The sequence below is a fragment of the Tinamus guttatus genome, unplaced genomic scaffold (assembly GCF_059628265.1).
Source record: "Tinamus guttatus ecotype Peru unplaced genomic scaffold, ASM5962826v1 Tinamus_guttatus_pri_ptg000199l, whole genome shotgun sequence".
NCBI classification, from domain to species: Eukaryota; Metazoa; Chordata; class Aves; order Tinamiformes; family Tinamidae; genus Tinamus; species Tinamus guttatus.
Window position 1 is genome coordinate 632,210 of NW_028288733.1, and position 22,061 is coordinate 654,270.

The window sequence follows — 22,061 nt, forward strand, 5'->3', positions numbered from 1 at the left end:
TTACATTCTGCTTATTTATGTAAGCATTTTGTAACAGAAGACTCGTTTTGGCAAGTCCTGTTATTTTGAAAGAGAAGACACCTTTGATTCCAAGGGATGAGGTTTTTAGGAGATTGAATACTAATCCACTGGAAGCAAAGAAGAGACCAACATCTGCATCAGGAGTAGCTGTTTTATTTGAAGTCATTTCAACCAACTTAAGAGGCCAGAATCTCAGCCTTTTCTTATAAATGGAAAAGCATGTATCCACCAGGCTTTGCTAATTTTTGAGGGGAAATGGTCTCCACGAGCTAAGGTCTAAGGTCTGAATTTAAGCAACTGATGTATCAGCTTAAATGATATTGTTGAAAATTCTAAAACTTCCATGGATTTATTCAGAAAATACACTGATATAAAAGTCTTTCTAAATCCTTAAGAAATTCATTACTTATTTTCTTTTCTCAACTTTTACTCTGCCAGTTTGCATTATTAAAAAGGGATCCAAATGAAATATAAAAATTAAACATGAACTTATACTGCAGGCAGAAGATCTAAGGGATATTGGTTATAGAAGTTACCTTGTACACATGGGCTGATTCTATTGTAACAGCGCCCGTATTCTTTCTTTTTACTGTCTTTAGAGAATTCTTTTCAGGGCAAGGGGAGAAGAAAAAAGCAATATCAGGACACTCAGTATGCTTTATACCGTATCTCTTCAATACAAAATCATAATGATGGGATATCATAAGGATCAATCATAAGGGTGAGGCCAGGCTCTTCCCAGTGGTGGCCAGTGACAGGAGAAGGGGTAATGGGTGTAAGTTGAAACACAGGAACACCTCCATGTGAGGAAGAACTTATTTCCTGTGAGGGTGACAGAGCCCTGGAACAGGCTGCCCAGAGAGGCTGTGGAGTCTCCTTCTCTGGAGATCTTCCAAACCCGCCTGGATGCCACCTCGTGCCACGTGCTCTAGGTGACCCTGCGTGTGCAGGGGGGTTGGACTAGATGATCTTTAGAGGTCCCTTCCAACCTCAACCATTCTGGGATTCTGTGATTCTGTGATAAGCTGTTTTGGGAAGGCAGACAACAATTCAGGACTCCCTCTTCTCAGCTTTATTCCCATTCTGTGGAGTTGAGCATTTTTCTTGTGCTTCCTCTCTCTCCTTGCTTCCATGATTTTTGCATCCCTTTCTGCAAAGTGTACTTTAACAGCATACTTTGGTTATTACGACAATCAGCTGGGCATATGGGCACTTAGCTGGTTTTGCAATTCCTCACACTGAAGTGACAATTAAATTTGGGTCTCCTGTTTTTTGCATGAGAGTCTCATAGTTACAGCAATTACAGAAAGAAAACAAGTGTGGGAGGGAACATTAGTTTTATTTTTGCATTAAGCTGACAGTGACAGCTGTGCTTTGGGTAGAACTTGGCCATCAGTGGGGAAAGCATGATCTGCAAGGCTCATAAGCACAGGAGCATCTAGTATATGAGTGGCAAAAGCCATTACATGAGAAATGCTGAAAATCTGAGTGGAAGTGTAGGCGGATTGAATAGTCCCTTTTTTTTTTTTTCTTTCAAGGGTTGGAGCAAAAAGCCCCTCTAGCCCCAGCAAATGAAATGCTTACTCACTGGAGACAGAGAGCTGTCAAGTGAACATATAAGGATGCCACTTATGAGGATGCATGTGCTTGGTCAAGGCATGTAATGAAGGCGTGCAGTCCGAAACTGGAATTTAGGAAAGTCTCCTGGGTTTTGAACAGTTCTGCAGCTTTCCTGCCGTAGTGGGTGGTGGCGAAGGGCAGGAATATAGGGGATATTAGTGCCTCCTCATCCTTCTGGGTCTCTAAGTTTTGCCTTAAATAAAATACATTTTCAGAACTTAAATGTTTGTAAATCTGGCTTTTGATCTGAAGGTTTTACAGAATTTTATATCTGAGCAACGAAATTAGATGGGAGAGAAGAAGATCATGCAAAAGGTTTTTGGTAGTTCGTAGTCCTCTTTTCTGTTAATTTGTTTTACAGTATACTCTATGTATCTCGTATAAAGAAAACCTTTTAAAGAGAGGTTGATAAGCTGGAGGTAATTTAAAGGTAGGCAAGCATGATGTTAAAGGGCCTGAAAGATTACCATTTGGAGAAAGAAGGACAGAATAAAATACATTTTGCTTAGAGAATAATCAGGGTTGACAACTGGCACGTGGCTATTGGTGAGAAATAAGGGGAGAATTATTAGTATGGTACCAAAATATGAAAATTTGCACTGGAAAATGTATTTCCATTCAACAGAGTGAGAGTGCCAGCCAGGATTTGCGGTGATCTTCTGACGTCGTCATGGAAGCTATTACCATAGTTGCTGATACTGATAAAATAGACTAGACAGATAAAGCACTTGAAGAAATTCAATAGAGGCAATCCCAAAGCAGATAAACTATACCTCTATTTCACTATTTTGTCTATGATGAAATGCATTTTTGCGTATGGTGGGTGGAAAGCAGTGAAAAACATGCGAGAGTCTCCTCGGTCTACTTTTTTTTTTTTTTTTTCTTTTTTTAATTGCCTAAGAGCTGTGTGAAGCTGATATGTCCTCAAAATCCATGATGATAAATATTCAAATGTGATCATCAGACAAAAAATACCCTGGATATTCTCATTCAGTACAGTTAAGGATTTTGCTGTTTCATTTTAGAATTAAAAAGGAAAGATTTCCAAGGCAATACTTAAAGAGAGCTCTAGAAATGTATGTTTTGATTACAGTAAAAAACCAGTTGTCAAAAGTATAGCACTTCAGTGCTATTTTTGTATATGCAAAAGCAGCATGTCCGAATGGGGAACATGACTTTCACATAATTTTATGCTGGGTAAAATTATGGATTTTTTTCATATTTGATAAAGTGCTCCTATATTTTATTACTTTGTGTTTTGTTTTACTGTTATGAAAACACTAACACAGAAAAAAATTGATCTAGGAGTATTATCCCCATACCTATGCAGATCAAGAAAGCCAAGTTATTAGCAGAAAATTTAATGGTAAGCTTTTTCTTTCTGTGACAAACATGAATTATGACAAATGTTATTTTGGTAATAGCAAATAAAAGTACTTGTTTGCTTTTGTTTGGTATTAGCAATACAACACTAATACCCGAATGCTCAGATAACTCACAGAAGAGAAATCATCATTTTGAGAATGTTCAGACCCTCAGACTTTAGGATGAATTCCCTAGATTTCTCTATAGCCAATGTTTGGAGCAGGAACTGGGATAAACCTCCCCAAAAGAGCTTCTTTCTCACCATTGGCAATAGCTGAAACCTCCAATTTTGTGCTTATTAGGCTGAAAGTTAGGATCACAGGGCTGTCACATGGATGTCCACTGTGTCCTAGTGAGTGCTGATAAATGAAATCAGGACAAAAGTTTGCTGAAGAACAAAGAAGCATTTCCTAAGAAATAATCGGTAGTAACATAAGGAAGAAATCTGTGAAAGTGCAAATTGGTGGTGATGGTCAGGATTTTGCAAGTAAAGTGTGACAAGCAAGTAAGAAACACTGTCTCATGCTTTTAAATAAGGAAGAAGAAAAAGAGATGTCAAAGCAATACAAGTCAAAAGTTTTTAGACATTAAATTTAAACATTAACTCAATTTTTTACCTCTACCTAAAACCAAAATTATGATTGGAACATGTTCTGCTTCCAATGTACAGTGCAGTACATGTGTGAATGAAAAAAAGTGCTAAAACCTCAAAATTTAATCTATGTTCTACATCCTGACTAGCTGTTATTGGTAAAGCCAAAGGTTTAGATCTGTGTATCCACGAGTGTTGGTCTTCAGCCATTTTCCTCTGAGTTCATTTTTCAAAGTCAAACAGAGGGTTGAGGATTTTAACAGTTATTCTTCCCACAGGTGGGAGCACGATGGACCAGCTTGCCTGCTGACTCCAGACCTCGGAGCACAGTGGTGACCTTGAACTGGGAGGTCTGTTTGTGGCAGAGCTGTTAATTACTCTGCGTGTGTTACAGTCAGACTTTAATATTTTCATTGGGCTAGCCTGGCAACTAGATCTACAGCTATTTGTCAAACTATTTATTTAGCTATTAGTTTTACATTAGTTAAAATAGACAATTCTAGGTAGGCTGGTATCAATATTTTCCAGTGAGCTGAATTCCTTCCTGGTGTTTCACTTAGCAAGGTGAATGCTTATGTATGTAAAATCTTGAGATATTAAACACCGATGTTCAATTCTGAGTTCATGCACCTAGTAAGAGCTCTCATGACTATTACCTGGCTTCATTTGCCACATTTTTGTCATGTTCAAACTTCACAACAGGAGAGTTTTTTAGTATCTTTTATTGAATATTACTCACTAGAAATTTGTCTTTCAGACCTCAGACATTACTCACTCATACTTCATAGTGTTTTATCAGGGTCATCATAACTCCATATTGCAGGTGCTAATACTTAACTGAAACTTGTGGCTTTTCAAATTTTAAATGCATGTAAAAAAGCAAGTATTTTAATTGTTTGTCACTCAATAAAATTGTTTATGAAATAACAGGCTGGCAGAAGATGATGGTGGTGATGAGCCCCGAGTTAATAAAAATAATTGGTTCTCTAAGTCTCATAACTGAATTTGCTTGATCCTCAGTGAAAGAGAGAAAACAAAAAAGTGGTTCTGCTACTGCAACTAAATCATTCTCTTCTGCCCACTGCAAACACATCGCTAGCAGACTCAAGTATTTTTCTCAGACTCATGCCCTCAGGAAGGGCTGGATTTTCTAGTTAGTCACAGATATTCATTATTGAATAGTTTGATGACAGACTATTGCGATACTACAGAGTTCAAAATTTGGCAATCAGTGATTGAAGATACCATTTATGCTACTGATCATAAGCATGATTGTGATATTCTAACTGACTTCTTATTTTATGAATATGCTTCGTGATATTTATTAACATCTATCAGCTCTTAGATTATGTGGATATTGATTGAAAGAAAAATCAAAGTCGGAATCTACCTAACTGCAGGGGAGGAATTGTTATGCTAAGCAGATACAACAAGATGGGAGAAGCTTCCAGATAAGCTATGTGCATCATCATATGTGTTTGTCCTTTTGATGGTGAAATGGGAAATATCAGCTCTCTCCAGTGTATTTTGGTAGCCTGTGTGTCTTTCTGCATGTGTGCGTACATCTCTTTGGTGGGAGGGAGATGCAAGTGCACCAGGAAACACACATGCTCTGAGATAATCTTTGTTGTTTTAATAATATCTAAAAGATAAAAACAAACAAACAAACAAACAAACACCTTTGTCCTTTGTGGTATTGTGACTGGTTGGCAGACAGTAGTCTATATTGAGCTATCTGGAAAAACTAATTCAATCCAAATTTCAACTACTTTATTAGTCTTGCAATGGGAAACCAAAAATATGAGTCAAAGGTAGCCTCTTGTACTTTACAATTCCAAATGACTCAAGTGCAAGCTCCACTAATCCTACATATATTCAAGAGCTTGAATATAAAAATGCTTTGCTTGAAGAAAAATGGAATAATCCTTAAACTGAATGAATGTTCACACTGTCGTCTGAGACAAAACATGGCATCAGAGGTTTCGTCTCTGCCATATTTCACCTAATACTTGAGATGAAAAGAATGCTTTCTTAATATCAAGTTCTTGATTCAGTCTCTTCCAAGGTTCATGGTAGGAGAATTAAACCGCTCATAAAATACACTTTTATTTGTGTTTTAAAGTACAAAACAGTTGGCTTGTGTAGCCAAGTCACTACTGAGCAGCAAACATGGCTCCACATTGCTACTTCTTCTCAGAGCAACAGTTATAAGCCCAAAGTGTTCATTTAAATACGAAGTGTCTGAAGTTCAGTGTTGTTTAAGATGACTGAATCATTACAGTGGAGAATTCACTATGAAGAGTTCTGTTATAAATCTGGGTGCCAGAGAAAGCAGATAGAAATGTGTGTTGCTTGCTACCAAGGTGTTCAGATGCAGTGTCATTTCTCACATGTCATTGTAAAAGGCTTGCATCATCCTATGATGTGCAGGTACATTCAGGTATGCAGAGTGCATTCACCCTGATGGTGGTGGGGAGCCTCCTATATGTTTTCCTTTCCCGTCTTTGTCTCTCTGTTTGGGGAAGGTATGAGAGCAGCGATACTTCTTCAGAAGTAGTTCTGATTCAGTGGTGGTTCTCAGGACAAATTGATAATCCAAAAGGATTATATATATATACACACACACATATATATGGGGTACATAGGATGTTGGAGTGCTGTCTATCAGGGTGTTTTGCTCCAGTCTGTGTAAAAATCTCCCTTTATGTTCACCACTCTCAATATCTCCATGTGTTCAGAAAAATCAAATGTATTTCATGCTTCATATCATTTAATTAGACAACAGAAACACTAGCCTAGTTGCAGGTATTTGTTGATGGCATGAAGAATTTGTGAATCCCCCTCCCACTTCCCTGTCACTGGTCTCATTGTGTAATATATTTTCCATAAAGTTAAAATAATATAAATCACCTTTTAACATTTTTCCCTGAATGAAAAAAAAATCATTTATATTATAGGCATGCAAATTTTACTTAAAAAATACAAAACCTAGTATGAGATTTGATGCCGTGACCATAAATCATATACAATAACATTGTAAAGGAGATAACTGTAACATTAGATTCTCTGGGCAAGGTTAATAGATTCAGTGCAAGTCTAGCAAGAAATTGCAGCTGACATTTTCCCATTTCTTTCAGAAAAGCCTTTATAAATCCTCAAGTTGTAAATTGGACTGGATTAAGTCCCGGTGGAGAAAATCCTAGATTTAGTGTTTTTAATTTCCTAAGTTACTGAGTAGGAACGAACTTTATAACTATAGTCAAATATGACTAGGGTACTATATCAGATTTCTTTGTTATTCCCAGCCAACACGTTTACTAATAAATGAAACCTACCAATATTGCTAATGAATATTGAACCTGCAGTGTGCCCAAAATGATGTGTCAAGGTGACACCATGGTTTTTGTGTAGCTCCTGGAAGTGCCTTAACAGGGGACCTTTCTTTCTTATTTCTCAGCAATGTTTGTGTAATAGAGACTTTCTAAAGATGGAATCACCATCTCTTTTTTTTTTTTCTCTTCTACTGATCTCTTCTTTGACAGATTTTACAACAATGTATGTTGGCAATTTTCCCTAAACACTTCAGCGTTCAGTGCAGTGGCTCAAACTGTAGCGATATCCTTGAAAGTCTTTTGGTCATTCCAGTCTGTTATTAAAGTCCTGTGATACTGTCAGTGCTCTCTGTAGAAATCTGTCTTCTAAAAGAAAGACGATGGCCAGAGCTAAAATCTGCAGTCAGCTCTTACAAGGGGCCACATAGTGTAATACAATAATGTCATAAAAAACTTCCAGAAGGCTACTGTGGTGATTTAAGAAATCTGCCCTCCAGGATTAAAAAGTATTTTGATGCTACCTCCTTTGCAGGGAGTGTGTTGCCTTGTGGTGCACATGGGCAAGGTCTCTTCTGTTTGCAGTGCACTGTTTAAAAAGACAGCATCTGTTCATTTAGGTTCAGTGTCCTTGGGCCCCTCACCCAATGCTTTATATCTGCATGTTTCTTATGCGACAGTGAAGCAGAGACATTTTCTAGACATTTGAGACTTAGGCAGAGCCCCAAAGATATGGTATTTAACAATTTAAAATATTATCTATAATTGCTTAGGTGGTTGTTACTATTAATTTCATTTTTAGCTTCGGATTAACTTTCAGTTCTGGGGGCACTTTCTAGACATTTCAGGAGACCTAATTTCCGTGCCTACATTTGCTGATTTTTAAGTACTGTACTTCATCACAGGGAAATATTTAAACCTATCTGCATTTTTAACAGAAAGGTAATCTGTCCTTTGGAGATATTCCACATACAAAGATTAATAATTTACATATGTTGCTATGGCAACTATATATCAAAGTATAATAAGTCTATACTATGCTATTCATGCCCTTTGAAACCATAATCAAATGTAAATATCAAGTTTTTGATTCAAGCTGCCTAGAATAATTTACTAAAAATTAAAACAATTGTAATCTTCTTCCCTGAGCTATCTGCTTTTAAAATGAATTTTAAAGCTTAACAGCACGCTCATGAATTTTCTTGTGTGAGTTAATAGGATATGCTTTCAGACTTTTTCCATAGAAGTCCCTTATATGCCTATTTAAAGTAATTCTGGCTCAACTGTGACATCAGAAAGATTAATATAATGACAAACTAATTCTTAATCAATAATAGGCACAAGTGGTTTCCACTTACCTATGAGACAGGTAGGTGATAAAAGGGGCAAAAAAATGAGAAATGATTTGTCTCTCTTTGTCACTTTATTAATTTTAGGGAACGAAAAGCTCTGATGAAAGCTATGCCTCTAGAGAGCCTTGTAACCACTATTAATGGTGTTGGCTTGGTCTATGAGAAGCGCTGGCTGGATTACAAGCTACCATGCTTTGTGCCGCAGCCCTCCTACAGTTCACTGGGTGTATTTTTTTATTTTTTTTATTTTTATTTTATTTTTTTTATCTACTAGATGTAAAGGAAAGTATTTGAAAATCTGTTTCTAATTCACACTGTTTGTGTAAGGCATAATGCGCAGTGCTAGTTCTGGGAAAGTGGAACAAAATCACAGGAAGAGAAGAAGTATCTGCTGTGGATTTTTAATGTTACATAGTAATTATTCGTTGCATCATCAAAGGTACAAGATAGCTTCCACATGACAGCAATTAAGCTGAAAAAGCTTTTTGAGCTTAGAAAAATCACTGCTTAGGGAGTGGGATAGAAGTGGAGGATGTCATGACATCATATTCCAAATAAACACAGGAGAATTTTTTTCGGTAAATGTATACAGTTATTTTCACAGGATACATGGATGCTTTGGCATTTCCAAGGGTTCCAAAAGCAGACAATAAGTGAAAAAAAAAAAAAACTCACCAGTGAAAGCTATAAAATACAAAGATGTGACATTTGGCTCAGGAGATGCTGGAGCTGAAGGATTCTGGATTAGCTCTGTTGTGTAGTAACCCTGTTTCTTACACTTCTCTTTAAGCATTTCCTGTTGGTCACAGTGGGAGAAGGGTTAGTGTGAAAGGTGGCTATTCGATGTGACTTTTTAGGGCATTTTCTCTGCTCTTCATGTCAAGCACTGCTATCAAGAAGTGGGTGCAAAGGAAGCAATACTTTAGAAGGCAGCTTGCACCTCATTGTGGCACCCTAGGCTATGAACTGAATATGCATCTGTACGTATGCTACTTCAACAGTGCCTGTATCTGGTGGTTTTGATCCTGATCTCTGTAAAATCCAGAACTGACACTGTACTGCCTCTACTCAGCCCTGGTGAGGCCACATCTGGAGTACTGTGTCCAGTTCTGGGCCCCACAGTACAAGAGGGATGTGGAGCTGCTGGAGAGAGTCCAGTGCAGGGCTACAAGGATGATCAGGGGCCTGGAACATCTGCCCTACGAGGAGAGACTGAGAGGGCTGGGCCTGTTCAGCCTGGAGAAGAGAAGGCTGAGAGGGGATCTAATCAGTGTCTATAAGTACCTCAAGGGAGGCAGTGAGGAGGATGGTGCTGGCCTCTTTTCACTGGTGGCCACCGACAGAACTAGAGGAAACAACCGGCAACTGGAGCATTAAAAGTTCCACAGGAACTTAAGGAAAAATTTCTTGACAGAGCACTGGAACAGGCTGCCCAGAGAGGTTGTGGAGTCTCCTTCTCTGGAGATCTTCCAAACCTGCTTGGGTGCAGTCCTGTGCCACGTGCTCTAGGTGACCCTGCGTGTGCAGGAGGCTTGGACTAGATGACCTCTAGAGGTCCCTTCCAACCTTAAGCATTCTATGGTTCTATGAAAAATAATGGGAAACTTAGGACTTCTTTGCTCAGAAACTTGGAAATCTTGGATGCAATTTCCTGTATCCAGAAGGATCCAGTCAGTGAAACATTCAGTAAAATAAAATTTGTGCAAAACCTCTTCTATTTATGCTCCTTGGAGTTGTTTTTTTTTTTTTTTTTTTTTTTTTCAAGAGGAGAGAAGTTGGTGATATAGCCATCTGAGTTTGGAAACTTGGAAACTTGGAAAGAAAGGTCAAAATTGCATATTTTCTAGCAGCTCATTCATAGCGAATCTGTAAGCAATGGAAAACCAGTCTTACATACCTCTTGTATCACCATGCAAGAGTTACACACTGGAGAGGGTACATATACGCATTTTTATGTAGATAAGATGAGATGGAAAAAAAAAAGTAAAAAAAGGTAAAAAAAAGACGTGTCTATATTGTAAGGTTTGGTTTCTTTTCAATCACAGTTACTAGAAGGCATTGGTAAAAGCTTTAGAATAAAATGTGTTCCCATCTGAAAACAGTTTGACTTATTATCTCAATGTCCATTGAGTTCACAACTCAAAAATCATTTCAGCTGGCCTACTTCCTTGCTGCTAGGTAAGGTCAAAGGGTCACTAGTCAAAAGACGAGCGTTTACATTGGGGTTTGGTGAGGTTTCTAGAGATGTAGTGAATTCTGAGCCTTTATTGATAGATTGTGAATGTCAGCCTTTCAACTAAGATCCAACAGACGTCTTTCTGGAATGCTAAATAAGTCTGTAGAAAAAATAACTTTCAAATTTTGCGGCCTTAGGTTTAAGAGTACCTCTGCAGTAGGGTTTTAAAAAATTATTTAAGATTTTTCTTCTTTCTCTTACATATTTCATTTTTTCAGATTTGTAAAGGCTTTAAATACTTCATATTAAAGACATCTTTATTTGCTGGAGATCTGCTCTTAAGAAATAAATAAATAAATGAGTAAAAATCAGGTGCTGCTTGTGATTGACAGTATAGCTAAAATTTTAAATATTTAAAGCTGTTCTGCTTAGAACATAGTCTATATTCTTCTTCTTTCCCAGAAGTGAATTCAAGATTGCACAAGCCCCACTCTGCTCTTGTTTTAGGATATCACTGTCTTCAAAGAATCTGATGCAATAATAGCAGAAAAGAAATCCTTTCATGCACTGCTACTTTACTCCTTGGTGGAAAGCTGTTAATAAATTATTTATAGAAGAATTTTAAAAAGGTCTGCCAATAAGTCTTTTGGAGGACATTTAACATACATAGGTGTTGAAGCATCTGTCATTGTTACCTCTCTTTAAGGTGTAACAACGCTTTCTTATTGCATCTGCATGTGTTAATGATCTGAAATGGCAGTGGTATAAGCTCAGTGCAAGAGTAACATAAGAGGCAGAACTTATGGCAATGTAGGAGGCACATAAAGCCTGTGAGTCTGGGCAAGATGTTTTTCTGTGTCTCATAAGATCAAATGTGAGATCAGAATGAGCAATGTAGAACTTGGGCCAGTTGACAGCTTAGGCTTTGGGGGCAGCAGGGGGAAAGAAACTTGACAGACCCTTTGTTTCCCTGACCCCTACAAAGGAAGGGTATTTTCAGTCAGTATGGAAAGAGCCATGGAGATCTTTAAGGAAATCCTTCCCCCTCACTTTTGAGCAATATATAAAAATGTGAGTTTATTAATACCAGTATTCCCCAGAGAGATTTGGTTTAGGAAGGTAATTAATTTGGCCATGTAAATATTCCACTGCTGCCCCTGACAGAAATATATTGCTGAATACGACCATTCTAGCCATATATTCGTATAAACATACAGGGGAAAAAAAAAAAAAAGGTAGACTGGAAAAATAAATAAAAGAAAAAACCTCTAGACTGTTCATATAGCTGAAAACACAAAAGGTGTTTCAGGTATCATACAAATTTTTAAAAGCAGCTGAAGAAAAGTCTTTCCAAAGCTATATGGGCTTATGCATTCACCTTGAAAAGACAAATGTGGGAGTTTCCCTTGTAAATGCCCCCCAAATAACTACAGGTGAAGTGCCAAGTTTCTGACTAGACAAAAAGAGACGTGTGGGCTATTCCTCTGCTTCGATCAAGCCTGTTGATGGATCTTTCCAATGCCAGTCTCGTCCTCTGAACACTCCCAGATGTCAAGCACTGTACCACTTTGAGCTGTCAATTAATGGGTAAATTTTGCATATTTCCTGGGGAATGTGGGAATTGGTGCAGGGAGATCCTGGGTGTTGCTGAATCCTTTTGTATCAGTGGTATGAAGAGAGCTGTGACACTCATGACAGGTCTCTAGTCTCTATCTCCCTCTCGGAAGTTGTCATAGTATACTGCACTCCAGTATGTATCTGCAAAATGAGTATAAAATCTCATAGTTTGTGGGTCTTTCAAAGCCATCTTATGGACTCCTTGAATGTGCTTGACAGGTGTACAAGGAAAAATCTTGACGTTAAATTCCTGTCTTTGAATCCAAATCCCAGCTTCCTGAATGCTAAATTCTTCACTGATCGGGGGACTCAACTATATGTGGCTTCTGCACAGGATCTGCTATCAAAGAAGATGGTCTCACTTTTACCAAATCCTACTGAATCTGTAAGATGCAGATGGTGTTTCAGTCAAAATGAAATTCATTTTAGATGGGATGAACTGAGTCCCTGGGATTGTGTTGGTACTATTTGGATTTTTGAAGCAATTTAAAATCTTGAAATGTTCTAGGGGAGAGATTAAATAAGAAGCAAAACTTGAGGAGAGAGTGCTTTTCCTCCCAGTTTGTTCAAATATGTGTTAGAGATTCAGGAGATTTTTCTGTTTGCTTTAACATTACCAGTAGAGTCGGAGCAGGCATTCAGATACCCCATATTACTGCAGCATTTTCCCTGCTGGAGTGTACCTAATGGGGAAGGTTTGTATTTCCACTTGGAAAGTGAACCATTTCTTTAGGGCATTGTAGTTATTTATCAGCAGGACTCAAAGTTGTATGAGTTAAGGTCTACTTCATCTTCTGTGAAATGTCTGAAAATGCATGTTACAATAGTTTTCTTTAATGCCAAAGACACAGTGTAGGTGGAAAAAGTCATCCAATACATCTGATGCTTGCCTTACAGTAACTAGTTCTGAATTAAGTGTCTACAAGTTGTATATATGAGGGAAGGAGGAATCCTATGCTGCATATTTGTTGCAAAAATTACTGTAATTACATCAAAAATGAACCTGAGAAATTGATGTTAAGCATGTGTGTCTATGAATAAACCACAAAGAGTGAATTAAATTTTCAGTAAGTTTTTTATGGGAAATTACATCAATATTCATTTTTTTTTCTATTATCAAGAGAAGTCAGTGATGGAGTTGAGATTTTCGTTGTTGCTATTTTATTACTATTATTTGCAGATCTGTTATTTCAAGTAACTGTGCCTGTAAATGCAGAAGGAACAATCCTGAGGCAGTTTCCTTGCCTGAGTTTATTTTCTAGCCAGATAGGACACTATTATAAATGACAGAAAGGAAAAGAATTGGAACAGGGAGAGGAGTTCTTCATTAGTCTTTAAGGACAGATCTGACAAATACCTGGAATGAAAAAGATGTAACTGATCCTGGGCTCTGGGAGGGGAATAGACTTTTTAAGATTCCTTCCAGGTCCACCAGGTGATGGAGTTAAACAAGATTTACCAGGGCTATTCCGATCTAATCTAGAAAGGGTATAATAATTAACCTAATTAGATTTTAGAATAATTTGGTTTGGAAAGAGCCTCTGGAGATTGTTTGTTCCAAGGTTCTACTCAGAGAATGTCTAGTGTCAAAGTCAGATAACGTTGCTTAGGGTCTTGTCCAATTGGGTTTGAATATCTTTGAAGACACAGATTCTGCAATTTACCTGAGTAACTTGTCTCAGAGCATAACCCATCTCACAGGGAAAATATGCTCTCATTTTTATTTAGTTAGCTATCTAGTTCTGCTGCTTCAATTTGTCAGTGCTGCCTCTCATTGTTTTGGCCTGCATCTCTGAGACATCTGCCTCTGTCTGTCTTCTCTAAACTTCCCTTTAGGTAGTTGAAGACAGCAACCAGACTTCTGCAAGATATGCAAACCCAACTCCCTCAACCTCTCCTTGAATGTAACAAGTCTTTTTTTGCTGGAGTGATGAAAACAGTTTGTGCTGTGGATATTATCAGAAGCTCTCTGACTCTCAGTGTGCCTGAGAAAAGTCTTTTACTAGGTGCCTTTAATAATGATCCTCTGCCGCCTGCTCTTCCAACACTGACCTTTGAATATGTAAACAAAGAATGGGAACAGTATTGGGTGTGTGGTATGAGGAATGAAAAGTACCATGGGCAAAAGAATAACAGCACTATTACAAGCACTATCAATCAATCAGAGCTGTTACTCTTTGGGCATGCAAAAGACAATTGACAGGAGACTTCTGAAGGGAATTTCATTCTGCACTTGTCCTATATCTGCAAGTAACACAAGGCAGCAAAAGGGAAGATAATCTGAAGGTTGCCACCTTTGGCTGTTTGCCTCATTTCGCTCTGTGCAGTATTTGCTATATTCAGCAGTTTTTAGGGTTCTGCACTCTACATAATGATAGTACATAGGCTCAAGGGCTACAAAGTGTAGCTGATGAGAGGTGGGGGAGCCAAATCCTGCAAAAGGTGAGGAAATGCTTTGTGACTGGGATATGGGACAGGGAAAGTAGGCAGAGGCTAAATCCTCATCAGGCAGTGCTCAGACTAAGGTGTGAAAGTAACTGGGAAATAGCACATAACACAAAGAGAAACTGCTGAAAAGAGCAAAAACTTTCACTCCTATGTATGTAGGTGTGCTAAAAAGCGACTTTGCCACTGGGTTTGAACTGTGTGTCATAATCCAGTTCTATCATAAGGATCTACTCATTGTAACGATGAGGGAGGTCCAGATGCTTGAAGATGCTTTCCAGGAATAAGGAATCTCCCCAAAGAGCTTCCTTATGTAAAAGGGAGTTTAAATTGTCCCATGACTTGGCATCAGAAACATTTTTCCTGACCTGAAGCCACCATGGAACAGAGATGCTAGCCAGGCACATTTTGCCATAGAACAGACAGAAGAATTTTCCAAATCTCCAACTTGGTTTTCTGAGTACCATTGAAAAGTAAGAAATCCTATTGTAGAGACAGAATTAAAAATTTGCATTTGTCAGCTGAAAGATTGTGGGAGTCTATGGTTATTTGTTTCTCTTTCTTGCACACTTATGCATGAGGTCAAGACGGCATGTGGTCAATGCTAGCCAGGTCATGCTGGTTTGCTGTGTTATCTGACAAGCATTCTCCATAAAGATACTCATTATCTTTTTAGTTTGGGGGCGGCATTCTTGCTTGGCCTCGCTTCTCAGGGAATGGTCAGATTTTGGGAGGGTTACTCAAAGTCCTCTTCTGGTCTCTCACCTTTGGAGCACTTCTTCTCTGCCCTGATCTAGGACTAGTATCATCATCAAGTACTCGCTCTAAACAAGATTGAAAATACTGCTTGCAATTTATTATTTCTGTAGATTAAAGCCTTTGTACTTTCATTTAGGCATTACTTGTTAACTGTAGGGTTTTATTAGTTTCTTCTAGTGGTCAGTCTTTGGTTGTTACATAAAAAGCAATCTCAATGGTATTTATTTATTTATTTATCTATCTATTTATTTATTTATTTATTGATAATGCTCACATGTAGTAGCTGCTGGGGAGCTGATCTCTGCAATATAAATGATAAAACTCTTCGTAAAGTTATCATTTTTTTTCCTTAATTTGCTTCTGAGCAAAATTGAATGCAACTTTCCACAAAGTCACATGTTTGTATGAGGAGTGTTATTAAGGTTGCCTGATCCCATTTTATGTGTCTTTTGCACAGATAGTATTTTTAAGTGGATCCTTGCAGTACTATTATTTGGCTTTCATGTTTTAGTTTGCTTTGATGTGCGTAGGAAGTGGCCCACTAGAGACAAGTCTGATTCTTCCTCCTCCTCCTGTTTTTTTCTTCTGTCCACAGCGTCCCCGATGCAGTGCTTTATGGTCTCTAGTGTATCTTGTTCTTTTGTTATATTGTGCTTGAAACCTCTGTAATAAATCCTTCTCTCAGCTGCATAATCTGGAATTTTTCCCCCCACAGTGATTCACTGATGTATCTGAGAACATTACGTAGACCGCCTGTGTACAGGAAGACCTAAGAGGTCCGCATCTGTCCTTCAGGAAATATTTTATTGGTGCAAAATATTAGCAGAGGTACACTTTTCCTTCTCAGTAATATCTGCAGTGCTTTGAGGCAGTGTGATGGAGCTTTAGCATTAACATTAGAGCAGCCGTTTTGTGAACATGCAGGGAGGTCAATAAGTACATGAATATAAATTAGCTTGGTGGACTAGTGTGGCCATTAGCTGGGTCGAGTGTTCCTATTCCGTATAATTGTTTGCTGCACCTGAATTAATTTGAGTGTTTAAATCCTGCATATTAATTCTGTGCTGCAGGATGTAAAGCTTTAGAATAATCCCTTTAATACTCTTCAGTATAAACACCTTAATCAAGCAACAGCTTTATAATTAGTTCTACTTTCAGACTGGATATAATTTACTCCTTTTATTGCTCATAACTCATTCCAACTTTCAATTGCAATGATTAGATTCAAAATGTGAGCTTAAATGGCCTCTCATAGAAACTGGGATAGCTGCGTGAGATGGGTTTGTGCAGATCCTAGCTTTGTAGAACAAAGATTCTGCCCACGTTTTTTACGACTGCATCGCTAAGAGTATCTCTTCTTATGGCTCTTAATCATGGGATTAAAATCATAGGATTAAAAACATGGGATTGAATTCAGGAGCTTTTCTTATTTATTTATTTAAAAGTGTGATTCAGATAGAGTTATATGTGTTTGCTCTGCTGCACATGAAAAATGCTGACATGATTAGTACCCCTATATAGGGTAAAACTCCTGGTAAGTAAGTAAGGGTTTAGCTTCTTAAGATGTGCTAATCTATTCCCTTTTTCATCTATTTCTTCACTGAAAGTTTGGAAAACTAAATCATCTGAGCAATAAGAGCATTTTGATGGTCAGGTTACATTGACAGATAGCATTTTTTGAGTCTTACATTGACATTTAAATTAATATATTAAGGCAGTTATTTCTGTTAATTACATACAGACCAGTGGATTATTAAAAACAAACTTGTTCAGCTTGGGTAAAGCTGTAAGAGAAAAACCTCGCAAAGCATTATTAAATATTAATGAGTGTATTTTAATAATCAATTGAACCACATTTAGTATACACTAACTATCTTAATAAATCTAAGTAAGTGAAATGCATGTTGAGACACTAAATGTCGAGGAGTTAATTTGAATAAATAAATATAGGTAGAAAACGATGCTTATACTTTTTTCTTTTTTTTTTTAAAGCCATATTAACAAAAGATATTCTACTCCAAAGTTGCTTCCTGATGTGACACAAGCATCTAGTCAACCACTGTGGCTGAAAGCACACAACATAGTGTGTACATCATGTTTCTCCTACCTGACATGTTGATGACTCCATACAAAAGCCAAACAGTAAAATTTTCAGCCCTTTCCAAAAAGCAAAGCAAACAAAACAAAAAACCTCATTATATATTTATATATGTATACTTCATTTAAATAATTTGAAAAGAATTACACTACTTCAGGAAAACACGTTCTGAAATATTAACACTAAAATAAGTGTATATAATAGGACTTGTCTGCAAGGAAGTCATAATCCTCTTTAGTCTATAATCCACAGTCTGGAGGGTTTTCTGCAGTTATCGTTTCATAGGCATCAGCACATCACCTGGAGATGCAGTGGTATACACCAACCTGGAATGTACACCAAAAAAGTACTCATGTTTGGATAATGAGGGGGCACTACCTACTGAAATGTGCTACAGTTAGGTCCAGCCATACAAATTCTGCTCAGAGCCACCTGGATACAGGTTGTATCTGGCGAGGTTTACACTCTGAGTTTAGTTGCAAATTTGAGGCAGAACCTTGACTTTGACTTTGGATGACCACAGCTGTATCCCCAAAATATGATTTATGTAATTAAATGTTTTGTCCTGACTCTAACCTACTGGGTAATAAAAGGCTGCAGAAATATCTCACTCTGAAGTAGTGGTCCTTCTTTTCCATGGCTCTTCACTTACCTGTTTGGAGACCTGTTCCCCCGTATGGTGTACGTTGTCTTCGCACATTTGTCTACTAACCTGGACCATAACTCTACCTACCAGAAATGTGTAGCTAATATGAAATAAAATAGAACTTTCTGTGGCCTATGGTTGACAAAGTTAAGCTAAGTATTTAATGCAGAGCTTTCTTCCTGCTGTGGAAACCTGAATTCACATCATGTCTTTCAAGTCTTTCCCCTCCTTATGACCCTTTGTCAATTGTAAAGCATTTGAATAAGGCTGGATTGGCAGCTGATCCAGGCTAAAGAAGTCAAGATTAAATTTAAATTGTATTGCACATGAAAGGTATCAGAATTAAAATTAAAGAGGATGTTGTGGAGAATATTTAATTAAGAAGACTCCGTGGTTTTCCCATTTATCATCTTATCCAGTAACCTTCATTTTTCTAAATTTTGGCTTTAATACTAGGCTATTTTTTCCCTGATTTTATCCTTTCCATGCGCTACTGAATAAAAATGAGGTTAAAAGGGGAACATTTCCTAAAATTCTACTTTTACCTTGTTTGATTTTTCCCTTTGGTGTGGTATTATCTAGTCAGAAAGACTTCCTCCAGCAGCCTTTTGGGAAGTGTTCTTTGTTAAAGGAAGTCTTTTATTTCATTCTGCCAAGGAAACGAACCAATTTGATATGATCCTTTTATCCTAGAGAAAGGGCACAACTTCTTTATTTTCAAGGTTGTGCATTTTTTCTAACTGTAAAACATACTCCACTATTGAAAGCATAATTATATGCACTTGTCAATCAATCTTAACCCACTACAGTACGGTTATGGCATTTTATCTAAAAAGTGAAAGATTAAAGGCTTTGAATGAAATGAAAGGTACACATAGTAAAGAAAGTATAATGTACATTATTGGATTTCTGGAGAGGTAGATGTAGGAAGGCGGGATATACCAATATTTGATTTTTCATGTGTATTAAAGAGTTATTTAAGGATGTCGACATTTTGCCTTCTTTTTGTTCTTCTTTCTAGCACTTGAAAGGTCTATTTTAAAATGCTATATTGTAGTATATGTACTACATATTAGGAGATGGTGTTTAAAAATAAATTAAGTAGGCAAAAGGAAAATAATGTCTACATAAGACACATATCTTATTCTCATAGCATTGGAATCTCCTGTAATATAGAAGGACTTGTATGTTCACCGTTTTTACTGTGAGTTGCACTTATTAAAATTTGAAACCTGGAAGCAGAAATATGTTACTAATTAGCACCTGCCCAGCAAGCAGGTGAAGTATAAAAAATTCTGTTCCTTAGTTTAGTCGATTCTTATTCTCCGAGGGTAGTGCTAGAGCAAGCACAGCAATTGGACAAAATCTATGTAAATTAGGCATTAGGAGTGTATCTGCACAATTTCCTTTGGAAAAACAGCATGAATGTTTCTCTAGACACCTGGGCAACTTTAACAGAGGAGGCAGAAGACAATAGTGTGGTTAACATCTCTTCTGCGTTGTATGGAAGGAGAGAAGATGGGCCTGATTAATCTCTTGTTTAGGTAACCTGTATGGGGTTAACCAAGAGCTGATTCCTAGCTACCACCATCCCTTTCCCCCACCTTTCTTTTTTTTTCCACTCCATCTCCTGCATGCATTTTTGAAATGGATCAATTGTAGAAGATTTTCCTGATTTACTTGTGAAGATTTTCATTGTTTGTGTTTTCCTCACCAGGCAACAGTGAGGGAACCCTATGAACTCCAAGCTGCTGAATATCTGTTGACCATCCCTTGGTCTGGTCAGCTAAGGAGACGCTAAGCTTGCCAGAGGACTGTGCACAAGATGACAGAAGGAAAGCTGGGGATTTCCCCCCTTTATTAGCATCAGTACCTTCTTTGCTGGACCACAACATGGGAACTCTATGAGGAGGAGAAGTCCACAGCTGATTTCCTCAGGGGCAATAATGAGGTTGTAGTATCTTCGAAGAGCAGAGCAATTGGATTTGGAGGTGGAATGGAGATCACGGCTTCAGGATTCTGCCCATAAGGTTACTGTCACCATTCAACAAAGTGTTATATACATATGGTCCTATTTACACTGTGTGTAAACACCCCATAACTTTGACTCTCCTTTGTGGGGAATTTTTATGACCCCTGACTTTTAGATGGGAAACAAAATTTTACTCACAGGTTTTAATTTCAAAGCCAGTAAGACTGTTTGGGAATCCTGGCCTAAGATCACTTGGAAAATGTGATGTAATAGGAAGTTTGAATGGTTTCAGCTTCACATTGCAAAAGTGCATATTTTCCTTCTCCTTTTCCAGTGGGACCTTTGTTTTCAGGATCCTTCTCCCAGCCTATATATCTTCTGTAGAGTGAACACAATAAGATTGTTTTGTTTAGCAAACAAGTTATTCACATTTTCCCTATCAGGCTATGCTATTTGATGATTTTCTTTTCTCTGGGGTCTCATTTTTCCTTTCTTTTCTTTTTTTCTTTCTTCTTTTTTTTACTTCTTTTTTTCAAAACTTATGACAAAGTCTCAAAATTGAGATTAAATTTTTTATTTTACTTGTGTACAACTTAATGCTAGGAGGGCAGAAGATAAATGGGTTTAGCTTCTACTCACTCTTACTTCTAATGTATTTGTGAATGGTAATCGGTCTTTCTTTTCCCTTTTTCCTCACTCCAGAATGGAGAAAGCTTATTCCAAGTGGAAGTAGTATAAGGCTCGTGTATTTTCTGTTTTGAGCTTGCTGAAAGTAGTTGATATGCATACAAATATAAACACGAAAATTTAGCTGAAATCTCAAAAAGAATGACCCTTTGTGTTTGAAAGTGGAAAATAGATTTATTCTTCAGCTCAAATTTTGGATGAGTGGTCTGATGGTAAAACTCCAGTTAGACAAATACATTGAATGTATCTTTTTTCTCACTTGCTTCTTGCTTTTTCTTAAAATTCAGAACTTGAATTTATTGAAGAAATCTCTTAAACAATGAGATAAAATGAATCTTTTCATTAAAGCACTCACAAAGGTTGGTTTCATAAAGGTCTTTGGCTTTTAGCTCCATAGAAAACCATTAACATTTTATTCATTATATCTGAATCTCCTTCTTTTTTTTTTTTTTTTAAATAACATCCTTACTATACACTGCTTTCCATACAAATCATATCATTATGTTTTGAGTGTTGAAAAATACTAAAAATAATGTATAAATAAAACCTTAGAGTAGTGCTTTCTATATTTGATCCATTAGGGATGCAGGCTTGTTCCTACTGCTGACTGTTTGGCTGGGGAAAATTCCCTAACTCATGAAAATAAATTAGATTAAATTAGATTAGAAAAAAATAGATTAAAAACCCCCAAATGCTGAATTTATATATGCTGAATTTCTATGCTAACTCTTTGTATCTGAAGGACAAAGTGGCTCAGAATTACACATACTTTTCACTTTGGTGCATCTACTTATGCTGTCTTGGCATAGCTGACTTGGAAAGGTTTTTTGGCATGCAGACGGAAGTGGAGAAGGAGCCAGAGGTGCTGATTCATCCTAGATGGCCCCTCACCCTAGAGCCTGCTGACCAGTGAATGTGCACAGCTTTTCCTCCCAGACATCTCCTGCGGAGGCACAGTAGAGGCTTGTGCTGGACTTTCCCATTTTCCATATGGACAAGTTTTCAATTTATTTTCATAGCTCTTCTTGGCTCGAAAACCTCAGGATGGATCAGCCCAGTCGCATTTTTTCAGTGAGGACATTTCAAAGGGCTTGGGTTTGTTTCAAAGCACAAATGAAACAAGTGGTGAAAGCTCTGAAAACACCCCTGAATGAAAATGTCAGGGCTTTTTTTCAGCTCTTCGTACACTGTTGTTCTGTTTCAGAGAATAGAGAAGTAAAAAGATTTGAAGTAGGAAAAATATCTAAATGTAGTTAATCAAAATAAAAATCCTCACTGAATGCCTCCATGGACTGGTTACACTCGACTTCGGCAAGTATGGTAGTGCTTACCTTTAATTTCCTTTTAGTTTAGTTAAATCTTAAATCACGATTCAACCTTAA